General features: G+C 35.5%; 1 protein-coding gene across 1 annotated transcript in view; it reads left to right on the top strand.

Moving 5' to 3' along the window:
• Window positions 1–15499, top strand: part of GMPR2 (guanosine monophosphate reductase 2) — a 415612-nt gene that overhangs the window by 340691 nt on the left and 59422 nt on the right. The gene's annotated exons all lie outside the window — the stretch shown is intronic.

Here is a 15499-nt window from a genome sequence, read left to right as displayed (position 1 = left end):
ACCTTATGTAGCATACCATGATGGTTTTCTTTAGTTAGAAGAATACAGGAAATGACTACAAATATGTAAGTAGTGGTTCAAATCATGCTTGTGACCCAAACCAGTGTACATAGTAATGTAAACGATGATTGTGACCTAAAATGTTTAGAGTGCAGTTTTCTGTAAATGTATTCCATATTTTATTCAGTTGTATCTGTTATTTTAATAGTAGAGGGGAACCTGCCTGTACTAGGAAGAACAGGTTTGCTGAATGAGCACTTGGAGAATGTAAAAAGAGGGCTGGAACAAGCCCAGACAAAGATTGCTTGCACTTGTTAGAGGGAACTTGGTGTCCTGTGCAGTGGCTCTAAGAGAGATAGCAAACAAAGTGAAAAACCTTAGAGAGGAAGCTGGAAAATATTCCTGCCAGAAGGAATACAGAGAGTTATTATCACAGACTGTTTCTATCAATAAAAGACTGAATTAAAGGTATTTTTGTTTGGAAGAGCCTGTTTTATCTGTTCTTATATATAATGACCTTCACTGTCGTTATAAAGACTGGTGGTCTCAGATGCATTACTTCTCCACACTGATGGAGAGTGGTGACATTTTGACACCAGTTATTGTTGCTAAAGATCTAAGACCAATTGCTAAAAACATGAGTGTAATTTCCCCTGAGAGAGAGAAAGAGAAAGATAGTGTTTTATAGTGTACTGGGTTTGGATCCATGTGTCTGGATGACCACAGCAAAGCAGTTACTACAGACCTTAGGATCTGCAGCCAAAGTGATGGTCATCACAACCAGGATGATGACTATCCCAAGGAGAATGACACCATTAAAACTACCGACCCAGGAGGAGGACCTGAAAAAGTATTTTGTCATCTTTGAGCAGTATACATACCAGAAGGGATGGATTTTAGCTGATTAAACCAGAACCAAATTAACTGGAGAAGCACTTAAGAATTTTCATGGACATGAAAGGAACTGATTACCAGAACTCTGATCATAGGTTCATAGGAGATTAGTAGGCTAATGGCTTGGGGGCCCTTTCAAGCCAAGCCAAGAGTTTATCCCCAAAAGAAAAACCTCAATCAACACCTGTCACCCCTATCAATGAGGTATACAGGTGGAACCCCTGGGACAAATTTGTGGTTGCCCTTCCACTCATCAAGGTTGCGCTTGAAGAGGTTCAGCAACGTACTTTGTTTGATGTGTATGGGGAGTCTATTCCAGAAATGGGATAGCCTTTGGGAGACAAACCTGTCTCTCCAGTAGGTTTTGTTGATGTCACATATTAGATTTAAACTGCAAAAGGCTGTATTTGTTACAGCTGTTGTTCTTTGAAGACACAAGCTCAAACATTTCATAGCTGAACTTTTTATCATAACAAAATAAGGTCATAATTAAGTAACTTAAACTATATGTTTAATTTATGGTTAAATCTAGAGGGTCAGCATAATAAGAAAGAAATCATATCAACTGACAAATTTAGAAACGTGTTTACCTACTGCTTTAAGAAAGGGTGTGTCAGTCTAATTGTAAAGATTTCAACATTTTGTATTACTAGTAGAAAGACTGTATGCCATGAAATCATGTATAAATCTGAACAGTCTAGAAAAAAACTGTCAGATGTTGGTAAACAAGAAGTAACCGTTGTAGACATGTTCTTTTTTAAATATAGGAAAGGGATCACATGGCTTGATGCTGTACTATTCATGGTAATAGTGATCAACCTGATAAACTGTAACTTCTGGAAATCATGCTACTAGTGATGGTATGTCTCTTGAATAGCTGAAACTGCATTCTGTTTAGTGTACAGTTGCCAAATTAAGTGCAGAGACCTGCAAGGACTGTTAAATTCAAGCAGGATGGTAATACTTATAATAGCTCAGTATGTGTCTAAGAAGCAATATGTTACTAACAAGGCAGTAGAAGTGGTATGTTCATGGGAATAAAAAAATACAGTATCCCACTTCTCAGACAGAAGGGCAAACTGGGTTTGAAACGATAGTCCATCCATTTGCTGTTTTTCCTAGCTTAACATGTGCCATGTTATTAAGGAAAGATGTTCTAACACTTTAAATATTTGTAGAAGCAGTGGGAAGAAGGCATTTGTTTTGGTAGAGCATCATATCAGTGTTAGAAAAGCCAGCAGGTAAATGAGTCTAAATCTTCAGCTGATCCAGGGGCAACCACAAGAGTCATTCTGTAGAATGTATGAAGTTGACAGTGAATAAGGAATGCTGTCAGAAAGTTCTAAATGCGGGGCGTGGCCAAGGATGAACACAGGATAGCAGCAGATTTCTTCAGCTCCACCAATTTCATTACACTGACAGGAATTAATTACTTAAAAAATTAATTTTTGAAGTAATTTTCTTTCTAAATATGTTTGTTTTATATAGTTCTTGAACTATATCTAAAAAAGAAAGGAAATTTTAACACTATTCCTGTCAGAAATCACATTGGAAATTTTCCTGTCAGTTTATCAGTCTGAAATGAGTTCCAGTAAGACAAATTCTCAAGACTCCAGCATCAAGAAAGAACTTCAGTCTCTGATAACTATAATCCAGCAACTTACTGCTAAGATGGATAAAATGGATACTAAAATTGATACCTTCATAGAAAAAAACTACAAAACAAATAGAGTTGTTACATATAGACCTGCAACAACAGAAGATCCAGATGACAGGCATAGAAGAAGCTGTGCATGACATGGAAAATAGAATCCAAGAAGAGGAAATCAACATTGAGTTTCTGCTGAAACAAAATACACATTTACAAACAAAGCTGGATGACTTGGAAAATAGATCTAGGCGCAATAACATTAGGATTTTTGGACTGCCAGAAAATATTGAAGGTAACAATATTACTTCTTTTTTAACAACATGGCTCCCTAAAACTTTAGACTTACCAGAAGCATTCTCTTTTGGTATCGAAAGAGCACATAGATCTATAGCTAATACTAACTCTAACAAAAACTATCCTAGATCAGTTATAGTTAGATTTCTATCATCTTTGATAAAGAGATGGTTCTTAAATCTGCTTGGGCTAAAGCTCCTGTTAAGTTTAATGAGACAACTGTGCGTTTTGACAATGACTATTCTCCCTTGGTAATAGCTAAAAGAAAAGTTTTTCTGCCACTAATAAGGGAGCTTAAAAAAGCACAGTTTAAAACATACCTTCTGTTTCCTGCCAAGCTAAAAATCTTCCTTCCTGATGGTCCTAAAATTTTTGATGACTTAGACTCTGCTTTACTGTTTATCAAAAAAAAAAGATTTTGGATAAAATAGAGGAAATGGAATGGGCTAGTCCTTCATTAAAGAGACTGGCAACTGAAACTTCGTGGAAGACTTCTGAGAAGAAGAAGAGACTAAAGAACAAATGATTTGTTCTATGTTTTTTTCTTTTTTTCTCTCATCATTTTACTTAATTATTAATCTTTTTAAATATAGTTCCTGCATTTCCAGAAAGCCACAAATGTTCTGAAAAAGATTTAATCAAAGTTATTCTCTGTGTGCAAAGAAATGTTTTGTTTCATAACCAGTCAAAATATCTGAGGAACTAATAACAAGCTATTATTCAATTTGTTTCTCTTTCTGAAAAAGAGAAGTAAGGTCAGTAATTTGATACATTTTTTTCTCCTTTTCTTCTTTTCTTTGTTTAAACAATGACATTCTATTTAGATTATGTAGTGGGTAAAGGGTGGGGGAGGGCAGGGAGAGAAGAGTAATGAAAATATGATAAATAGAATAATAAGATATTTATTCCTTGTAAAAAGTTTATATGTTCTTCAAATGCTATTCCTAATTATACTTTCTTGATTATACTGCTTATGCTTGTTTGTAAATAATATGTCATGCTTTAACTAATAATAATTAGAACTAAATAATAGTAAATAATATGTTTTATTTTTAACTCTATTAATATAAACAGTAAGTAATATTCCATTGTATATACTTCTTATAGCTTTCTCTTACATTTTTTTTATTTCTGCCTTACACTCTTTTATTTTCTACTCTCTTTTTCTTTTCTTTATTTTTTTTCTCATATTAATATATAGAAATGCTTTTGATCATATAGACACAGTAAATAATAAGATTTGCATAAAATTGAGTTGGGACAATAATATTGAGTTTTATTACCTATTAATAACTTTGGGCTTAATTTCACTTACATAGAGGCTGTAATAACCTGTAAAATACATTGCGAAGGTTTTGTCATGTTTAGATGCATTTACACTGCTAAATGAATGTTTGTCTCTAGTTTTTAACAAGTTTCCCGCCAAAATGTTAAGGGAGACAATCTGGGATGTGGGCTACTTCATGAACAGTGTCCTCATGCTGTTTCAAAAGCTTCAACTCTCAGAATTCTCACAGAGAAGCTGAAAGCAGTCAATCTGACCTTTGACCCAGATATCACACTGACACATCACAGATTCAGGAAGAACACTCTACCAGGAAGTAGAACTGATGCAAATGCGACTATGTGAAGGAAAATGAACTCTTTGACATTTAAATGTGAGTTATTTTATATAATTACTTAAATATCTATGTTATAATTCATAAAATATGTCAGTTATAATGATTTTAAATGATGCAGTTTCTTGTAGTAAGTAAATGTCCTATTTTAGAAGGCATAGAAAATGAAACATTTATTCAAGTGTTTTTGAAAATCTACTTGACTGCAGCATACTAATCTGTGTTCAAAACTTATGTTCCAAACATATACATTACTATAACTCATTTAATTCATCTGATTGACAATCATAAATAACTTTATAACTCTATTCTGGAAGAAATTGTCTTGTGATATATTTTAAAGCAGTAGTATAGACATACAAAATACAGATTTTTTTTACAATAATGCAAGTGTTTCTGAGAATTTGCATAACTATGCAGTATGATTTATAACAACTTCTATAAATATAAAATTTTATTCTATTGACAATAATGAGTATGAGTAAAATGCTCATATACAAGCAATTCAAGGTTTTTTTTCTGGAAGCTGTTGACTGCATTTACATGACAGAAAATAGATGTATCTTAATATATGTAATGTCTGAACCATATTAGCCAAAGTTTTTGATTTAAATGAATGTTAGAACTTATTTTTACATACTTTGAATAAATTAATATGTAAATATGCCTTCCCTTTTTTTTTTTCTTCTCTCTTTCTTTCACTCTCTCTCCCTCTTTCACGTCTTTTATTTCTCTCTCTCCTCTTGGTTCCTAATATCAAGTTTATTTGAATGTTATTTGAATACAAGTGTATTATATTACATAGATGTATATAGTAGTATGAATAGTTTTTTAAAAAAAGTTTATTTTAGTTTATATGATGCTGTTTTATCAAATGTGTAGTCTTGTCTTGCTAGATAATTTAATTGAAAGCTGTTAATTTAAGTTAAATATAACCAGTATTAAATTGATAAGGTGGTAGCTGAGGTACTGCTGCTTAGGGTAGGGGGTTAACTTGAGTGGTAAATACTACTCTAAGTTGGAGTTTTTAACTCCAGGCTGGATGCAAGGTTTAATCCTTACATTATTTTCACTTGTTCATTGTTATATGTATATAGTTTTGACATCCACAATATATTTTGTATACTCATTGTCACTACAAACAAAATTGAATCCTATACAAAATCCCATAAGAGATTCAATAAATACAGCTGTATTTAAAGGTACACCTAAAGGAGGAGATGTAACATTACTTATGTTGTTATTTTGATCATAAGATTTTTAAGTTTTAAAAATGCCAAATGACATCTTTAAAAGGAATTTTTTTAAACATTAATGGATTGAATAATCCGTGTAAAAGGGCAAGCCTAATAAGATACATTAATTTACATAAGGCCAACTTAGTCTTCCTGCAAGAAACCCATCTCTTGAAAAAAGATATTGATAAACTAGCCACAAACAAATATACAGTATTGGTTAGTTCAGAGCACACTCAGAAAAAAAGAGGAGTGGCTATTTTATGGAATAAAAGTATGCCCATTCCTAAAACCATTAAGTCTTATCAGGATGACAAAGGAATGTTTTGTATGGTTACAATACAAATTAATGGGAAGACTTACACTTTAATTAATGTATATTGGATACCTGGAATTGGTATTAATACAGTGAAACATCATCTTGATAAGATCATATCATTCTCTATAGGAGATATTATTTTAGCTGGTGACTTTAATTGTATACTACATGAAAGTGATACTACCACTATAGGAAAAGAAGAATTACATCTAATGCAAAACATTTAAATGATTTTGCTAATTCTTATCATTTGAATGATATTAATAATCAGATAGATTCAAAATCATTACCATACACATTTTTTCTAACAGATACAAAACTTATTCAAAAATAGATAGGGTCTTTATTTCTAACCAGATGGTAACAGATTTAATTAATTCCAAAATCATTTCATGTCCTATATCTGATCATAATTCAATTGTTTTTGAATTCATGATAAAAAATACTCATAATGTTCAGATCAAAAGGATACCAGCATACTTAACTCAACTAAAAGACTATAAAGAATATATACTTTCAGAAGTACAACATTTTCTAGACATAAATAATACTCCTAAAGTCTCCATTGTCTATGTTTGGGATGCCTTAAAATCATATCTAATGGACAAAGTATAAGATGGTATAATAATAAAAGGAAATCTTGGGATAAGGAATTGTTAGATATTCAAAGTAAATTAGACTCTTATAAACATAATAATAAAGAAAATATTATGGATAAGAAAGTCAATGAAGAAATAAACAAACTAAATGAGAAATACAAAGAAATTTTAACTTATAAAGTTAAAATAACTCTAGAGAAATACAAGTTTTTGTCTTACTCAATAAGCCCCAAATACTTACATAGACTTAAAAATAAAACAAAAAGGTTGAATAAACAAAACCATATCAAAGAAATCTTTTCTCTAAGGAAAAAGAAGAATGTTTCTAGTCTACCAGAAATACTAGATGAATTTATAAATCACTTTCACAATATTAACAATAATAACATTAACATGGAACCTAAAGATAAAATAAAGGAGTTTATAACCACAAACATGAATAAAAAGCTTAATAAACAACAGATTAAACTATTGGACAAAAGTATTTCATATACAGAGGTTATTACACAAATAAATAAGCTTAAATCAAACAAAGCACCGGTAATGATGGTATTATACCAGAGATATATAAAATCCTTTCTAAAAGTACATATTCATTAATACATAAGGTTTTGATTTTGGCCCAAACTGAGTTAATAACCCCCCCCCATCTTGGCAATATACATTTATTTCGCCAATTTTAAAACCTAATAAAGATCCAACTAGATGTACTTCATATCGGCCCATCTCATTACTTAATGTTGATTATAAAATGTTTATGAGTATTTTTGCTGATAGAGTGAAGACAATCATTCCCGGCATTATAGATATAGATCAGACAGGCTTCATTGTAAATAGAAATACTTTTGATAATATAAGAAGAACTTTAATATTAATTGATTTTGCAAATAGGAAAAAGAAAGATTTAACACTTATTAGTCTTGATATAAGTTCAGCATTTGATTCAGTAAGTTGGGACTATCTGTTTACCTTACTGAAGTGCACAAACTTCTCAGATGCATTTGTAAATCTAATTGAGCATTTATACAAAGGAACGTTGGCTTATATTAAGGTAGGAACATATGTTTCACAAAAATACCCATTCTTAAAGGTACAAAACAAGGATGTCCACTTTCTCCACTATTATTCACTTTAGTAATGGAGCCTTGGGCTAATTTGATCAGAAACAGTACTGACATAGAGGGTTTTGAAATAGATGAAAATACAACATCCAAAATTCAACTTTTTGCAGATGATGTTCTAATTACATCAGCAGGATCTAATTCTTCTATGCAGTCTCTATTTGATAAAATGATGAATTTTAAAAGTATTTCTGGTTTAATATTCAATGAAGAAAAAACTAAAATACTACCTATATATACACGAAAAAATATTCTCATTAGTGATTTTACTAAATATGTACCCAATTCAGGTCAGATAACTTATTTAGGTATAATACTATCTAAAGATATTAAATCTGTTATATATAATAATTATAATACTGTTTTCTTAATATACAAAATCTTTTTAATACCTGGAATAATATGTTTTTTACTATGGAGGAGAGACTTACAATTATTAAAATGATAATATTCCCCAAGATTTTATACTTAATACAATCAATAATACTTCCACCTACAAAAATAATTATCAAGAAACTGAATACACTAATGTTAAATTTCCTATGGGCACCTAATAGACCTAGGATTGCATTAAAGAAACATACTAATAGCTGGTGTCAAGGGGGTATTTCTTTTCCAGACTTTAATTTATATACTATCTCTTCTATTGTAAAAGTTATTACTTTATTAATAGATCAGTCATATGTTGCAAAATGGAAAGATTATTGGGAGCTAATTAGTATGCACTTCATGAAAATCTCCTTAACACATAAAAATATGATTGTAAATAACTCCATGTTATGGTTACTAAAAGAATTTTGTACTTCACCTATTACACCTAAACATATGGTTTGTTACCCATTAAATATTATTATTAGCTATCGTAACTTTATATTCATGCACCCTAAGTATAGGGAATGGAATTTTGTTATATTCCCTATAATGTATACTCAGGGTACGCTTTTGTCATCTACTTCTGAAGGAACTCATTTAGCTATAGATAATGATCTAAAGTACTGGTATCAGTTGATATCTGATAATAAAGTTAAAAATCTAGATTTCTTAAAACAAGAATTTGATCTAAGAGAAACTTGCTGGTTAGAGGTTCAGACCTTTAGACAACATTTCATTGATAGAATAGATCTAATGTCTATAACAGTTAAATAATCTATTCCAACACTGATTGATTACTTGATATTAAATTTACAACATAAAGTTTCTGATAAAGGTAAACTTTCATACATACATAAAATTATCAGACAAGAAACTTTTTACAGTGTAGATACATACTGGAATTATTTCACTTCTATTAATGGGGACCCACCAAATCAACAAGATAAACAATATATATTGGAATCTGCCTATAGAACTACGTCTTCCATTGTCTGGAGACTTTATACATGGAAATTTTTATACACCTTTGATGATGAATAAAATAAATAATAAAGATAATCTATGTAAGAGATGTAATGTAGAAATTAATGCTGACTGGGCTCATATGTTTTATGACTGTATAAAATTGAAAGAATACTGGAAGTCAGTTAATGAATTTTTGCAGGCTCTTTTACAGATAATTTCATTATTTCTAAATCTCTTATATTATTCAACACACCTGTACCTCAAAGTGTTAAAAAGGTTAAGCTTCCCTTGTTATGGTCTATTCTAGCAGTGACTAGGAAAATAATAACCAGAAATTGGATTTCAGATACACCTCCTTCGTTCAATGAATTTAAAAATGTTATGAATATAGTGTGCCATATGGAAATAAACACAATTAGGTCAAGAACAACTAGAAAAACATCTTATTATATTGTATGGGATAATTTACAAAATTTGTTAAAAAAATCCTAATTTCAATAGCATGGTGTTTTAGTTTAATTAATTGATCTGATTGTAGTGGATGTCTTTGTAAATACTTTAGTTGTTTTGTTGAATGTTATAATCAATATCTATTTTTAATTACTTGTATAAAATTGTTATGATATTTCTCTTGTATGTTAAAACAGTAAACCTATTTTTAAAAAAAAAAGTTCTAAATGCAGAAAAATGGGGGAGGGGTACAAAGAGAGAAAGAGCCATTTAATGAAATGTGTCAGAATATACCTGTGACATAATGAGCAGAAAGAAAGAACCTAGAAACTAAAATGTTATAGCTTGGAAGTGCTGCAGATCAAGGAGAAATGTTGTAGCAGCCTGAAAAAATGTTGCAAGCCACTGAGTTGGCATGATTAGCAGAAATGAAGGGAGTGGAATTCTTACCAGAGGAGTATTCTGAAAAAATGAAGAAGATAAGCATAGAAAATGTACCACTTGAACTGAATTTGAAACTTTGTCAAGCTAAAACAGAAAGTCCTACAAATGGAGAATTCAAACATTACATAGATATTGAGAGGGATACATATTATGACATATTTCTCTAGGGTAGTTAGAAGGAGAAAGATTATATACTCACTTCTGTCAGCGTAAAACAAATCTCAAATAAGAGGGATTCTCTAAACAACAATTATCAGTAGGAAAAAAGGTAAAATTAGAAATCCTTTGCAGAGGAAGGGTATCTTAGAAAAGAAATGAAGAAGTTGATGTTCACTAACTGTGAGACAGGGTCAGCCATGTAGAATAAAAACAAAAAGGAAAAGATGGTGTATACTAAGGGAAAATAACATTGAACAACGCCCAAATGATATTCCTGCTAAACCAGAAAGCAGATGGAGGATGGTTCTATATGTTCATTTTATAAAAAAAGTACAAGAAAAAAATAAATAAGGCAGAGACAACAACTGATTCGAAACAATATGGCAGGAGTTGCTCTTTATAAAAAAGGGTTAGACAGTGAGGCCCCAATGCCTCTGGTCACAGTGAGGAGACAATGCCTTCTTTCTCATGACATGCTTACCTTCAGAAAGGTTGGCTACATTTTAAAAAGGCACAGTTCGAAGCCGACACTTTGAGCAGGGCAAGTAAAAATATAGCCAGGGTTGTAGGGAAAGAAACAGATATTCCTACTTCTCACCCATACTTTGAGTTACAAAATGACTTGTTATACAGATTAAGTAATGAAAGAAAAGAAGTTGTACAACCACTTTTGTTGCCCAGGCCTTTAAAAAACCTAGCAAGGAAATTAGCATTGAGTGATGCACTAGGGCCTAGGAAGGTACAGGACTAAAGCATCGATCCTAGCCAGAGATAATGAAAGAAACTGAGGACTTCTGTGCTGGATTCCCCTAGTGCCAGAAGACAGACCTTGCCCAGGCTTTAAAAATCCTTTAATTCCAATACCTGCAACTTGAATGTATTGGATTGGACATTATGGGGCCAGTAGAAATATCCAGCAGTGGATTTCAATATATTTTGGTTGTATTGTGTTATGCAACTAATACTCTGAAGCCAACGTATTACATAAAGCCAATGCTAAATCTCTAGTCAGAGAGCTGCCATTATTATTTTTCAGGGTGGAAATGCCAAAATAAATACTGATCAGAATATTCAGTTTGTGCCCAGAATAGTACACCAGTTGAGCCGGTGCGTAAGGGTCAAGTGGCTAAAAACTTCAGTGTAGTGTCCCCAGTGTATCAATTGATTGATGTGGCATATTAACTGAATACTGAAGTCCATGCGTAGGAAAATTGGGAAGATTGCAAAAACTATTACCAGTTAATACTATACCTCCTATTTGCCACTAGAGAAGTGCAACAAGCCTCAACAGGGATCAGCCCTTTTGAACTGTTAGATGACAGACACCTTCTGATACTGTTCGATATTGCAGTAGAAACATGGAAGTAAGAAAAAAAAAACATTTAAAAGTGTTTTAAAGCTCTATAACAGCTTGAAAGACAGAACATTGTGATCTGATGTTGTCTTTTCCATTTGGTGCTATAGGAATACATACCTGCCATTTCAAAAGACTTCACCCTTGGAGCTCCTCCTTCTTTATCCATAATACCCATGCTCTGCTATCTATCTCAGATCTTGTTTACACACTCAAGGGACTGCAGCACGATTGTGAGCTCTGTCATCAGATCTTCAGTATCCTTTCTTTTTTGGTGAAAGTTTGGTCTCTCTTCTCTTATTCTTTCCTGTACCATGGGAGTTATGGGTTCAGTGGATTTAGATTAGGTTTGGGTTGCTAGGTGAGTGTGTGATGTGTTTGTTTGTGGCATTCTCACCCTTTTTTCTTCCGGGTTTTCCACAAAAAAAAAAAAAAAAAAGAAAGAAAATCTGTTTGTCAGTGTGCATTCCTTAGGCTTGTTACATAATGTAGTACTGTATGGTTTCGTACTATCTTATATACTGCATTGGTGGAAGTCTTGTGCTTGGATGAGTTGATCTCTCCTCAGTTGGTCTGGAAAAAGAGAAAGGGTTCAAAAAGTGTGTGCCATGTGGCCACAAGTTAACTTCACAAGATGTGCACAATAGATGCGTTTACTGTCTCAGCACCTTCCAATTGGATGCTAAATGTTCTATTTGTGCCAGATTTTGGTACCCAGGCTATTAACGAATATTGACCCAAACTAGTTTTGAAGGGCTTGTTGCCCTCAGGTAATGCTTCTACTGCTTCTCCCGCTAAGAGGCTTGAAAAAGGAGAGAGGGGTCAGGGTAAGGAAAATTCAAAGGACCCCCAGTACCCTGGCAAAGGACAAGGGGGATCACACGCGAGCAGCTCCCACTTTTTCTGATTTGCTGGACCCAAAGATCCACCAACCTTCAGCTTCCATGGCTACTTCAGCACCTGGGTCGACTCCGTCTTCTTGGAGCCGATCTCCAACTGTACTGGTTTCAGGAAAATCTGTAGCTCCACCCTTGAGTATAAAGAGCTATTTCTTGGTTAACGGGGAAGTGCAAATAGGATCCAGTTCCCTTCTTCTCCCATCACCAAATGGAGTTCTCACCACAGTCATCTCCCAGTCCACCTCAGATCCGGGCTTTCCCATTCAGATCTGATCGTTGGATCCATCTGCTGTCTGACAGGCTTTTTAGCCCTCGTTAGTGGCCTCCTCAGTTCAGTATGCCTGCTCTGTTGGGAGTCTTAGACCTTTGGACTTGGAGCAACTGATGCAGCCCTCCTTGCATGCCCAGATTTAGGTAGGTCTTATCCCTGCCACCTAGGTTGCAGTACCTGAGGGTTTGTTCCATCAGTTGTCTTTCCTCCCTTGGGCCCTTCTGCTTAGGGGTTGTGGACATGGTGGTTTTGCTTCCGCCTTGGTCAGGTCCAATGACTTGGCCACTCCTGCCACTGAACCCTACCTTAGCATTCTCAACTCTGAGGTTGTCAGAGCTGAATTTTTCAGAATACTCTGTATTTCCTCTGCTTTTCGGCCCCAAAACTTGGACCGTACTACAAAAGGAGGGAGAGTATCAATATTCGTCAAAGATACCTACACCTCCAGGTTGGTGGCACAGCACGAAGCATCAGAGACTATCCATGTGCAACTAACAGTGGGTAAAACTGCCTTCCAGTTTATAGCCTGCTACAGACCACCCTCCCAAACCCAGGAACCCCACTCGGCCTTCCTGAGAACACTGGAAAATATGAAGATCTCTCCAAACACCATTATATTGGGCGACTTCAACTACCCAAACATAGACTGGGAGCATTACTCTAGCTCCAACACCCTAGCCCAAAGGTTCCTAGAATTTATAAACTCAAATGCTATGGAACAACTTGTTACCACTCCCACAAGAGGGGAAAACATACTGGACCTGATCATCACCAACATGGGGACTCTATGCTCCAGACCAGAAGTGTATCCCTCACTGGTAAGATCAGACCATAAACTAATCTCACTGGATATTCACATCCCAACTCCACCCCTTGCCCTGAAAACCACAGTGAAAACTTCTCTAAAGCAAATTTCACACTCCTCAAAACCGAGGTGGAATCCTTCAAAGCCCCCGGGCCTGTGGAAAATACGGCCCAGACCGCAGAATCCTTTATAAATGCATTCTATGAACACCTTCAGGAATGCATGGATCATGCAATCCCAAATAAAACCAAGACCCAATCCTCCAAAGGCAGACGTCCTGTCTGGTTGACCCCAGCCATAAACAAACTATACAATAGAAGGAGGAAGCTACTACATGATAGAGCAAAATCCCAAAAAGGGAAGACATCTCTGATCAGTATTAGCAAAAAACTACGGGCACTCATAAAATCGTCTAAGGCCAGCTTTGAGAGAAACATTGCACAGGACACTAAGGATAATCACAAGGCTTTCTTTAGTTATGTTAGGAACCTGGGTGGGAATTCCCAGATATGCTCAGAATTAGTCCAAAATGACAAAAAATACACCGAACCCACAGACATTGCCAACATCCTAGCTGACAGGTTCAGCGCAAACCCCCCCCCCCCCTCCCCACCAAAAGGACAAATATTTATCCAAGCAGAGTGCTGCCCCCCTGACATCTCAGATGCTCAGGTAAGAGCTGCCCTCTCCAAAGCAAAAAACACAGCACCAATGGGACCAGACGGTGTCTCGGGCTGCATCCTACATGAACTCCAAGAAGAGCTAAACCCAAACATAAAACTACTGTTCAATCTCAGCCTTACTAAAGGATATGTACCCAAAGAGTGGCATACAGCAACAGTGGTCCCTCTCCACAAAGGTGGTGCCTCAACGGATCTTGGAAACTATCGCCCCATAAGCCTGACTAGCTTGGTCTGCAAAGCTATGGAAAGGATCATCATGGACCTCATAAATAAAGATATTGGGGACCTACAGACACTGGATCCTACCCAGTTCGGCTTTGTTAAGGGCAGATCCTGCCTCTTAAACCTGGTTGATTTCTTTGAAACAGTCACCAAGGCCATTGACGAGGGGAAGGTGGTCCACACAGCCTACCTGGACCTCACAAAAGCCTTCGATACAGTACCCCACTCGGGCATTATAGATAAGCTCACCAGCTTAAATATAAACCCCTATGTCACTAGATGGGCTGCAAACTGGCTCAAGGACAGAACCCACATGGTTAGAATTGCTGGAGCCATGTCAGACTCCAAACCAGTTACAAGTGGCGTCCCACAAGGCTCAGTCCTGGGACCTCTCTTGTTCGGTATATATTTCTTGGAGGTACAGGCCAACACGGAAGGACTGTGGCTGACTAAGTTCGCAGATGACTGCAAACTGGGCGCCATAATCGACTCTCCAGCCCGACACAAGCATCCTCCAAAAGGGCCTCATAGAAACAGACAACTGGTGCCAGAGCCATGGCCTCAAGCTAAACGCCAAAAAGTGTATAGTCATCCCCTTTGGCAAAAACAAAGTGCCCACAAATTACCACATAGGTGGTAATCCATTAAGTACAGAAGAAGTAATTAGGGACCTGGGGACCCAAGTTGATAGCAGTCTCTCATTTGACAACCACGTGGCCAAATTGGTTAGAAAAACATTTTATATAGCCCACCTAATCATGAAGGGATTCACATCTAGATCAGGGGAGGTCATCGTGCCTCTTTACTCATCCCTCATCAGGCCCATAATTGAGTACAATGCTCCTTTTGGGATGTACCTTACCAGACACCTGCAGCAACTGGAAGGACCCCAAAAGTACCTCACCAAGAGGATCATAGGGCTCAAACAGATGCCATATGCTGCCCGGTTAAAGAAACTCCTGCTCTACTCAGTGGCATACCGCCTGCTCAGAGGCGATCTGTGCCTGACGTATAAAGCCATGTCCAACCCGGAATTAATGGACATGCTGCACCTCAGAAAATCCAAATCCCATCGAGCTACGCGCTCGAGAGACTTGAACCTCAGCACTGAAATAAATAGGACATGCTGGAGGGACAGATTC

This window comes from Protopterus annectens, chromosome 16.part0, assembly GCF_019279795.1.
Source record: "Protopterus annectens isolate FY-2018-M chromosome 16.part0, PAN1.0, whole genome shotgun sequence".
Classification (NCBI taxonomy): domain Eukaryota; kingdom Metazoa; phylum Chordata; order Ceratodontiformes; family Protopteridae; genus Protopterus; species Protopterus annectens.
The sequence above is the reverse complement of the archived record's forward strand: the minus strand, read 5'-3'. Positions and strand labels throughout refer to the sequence as shown.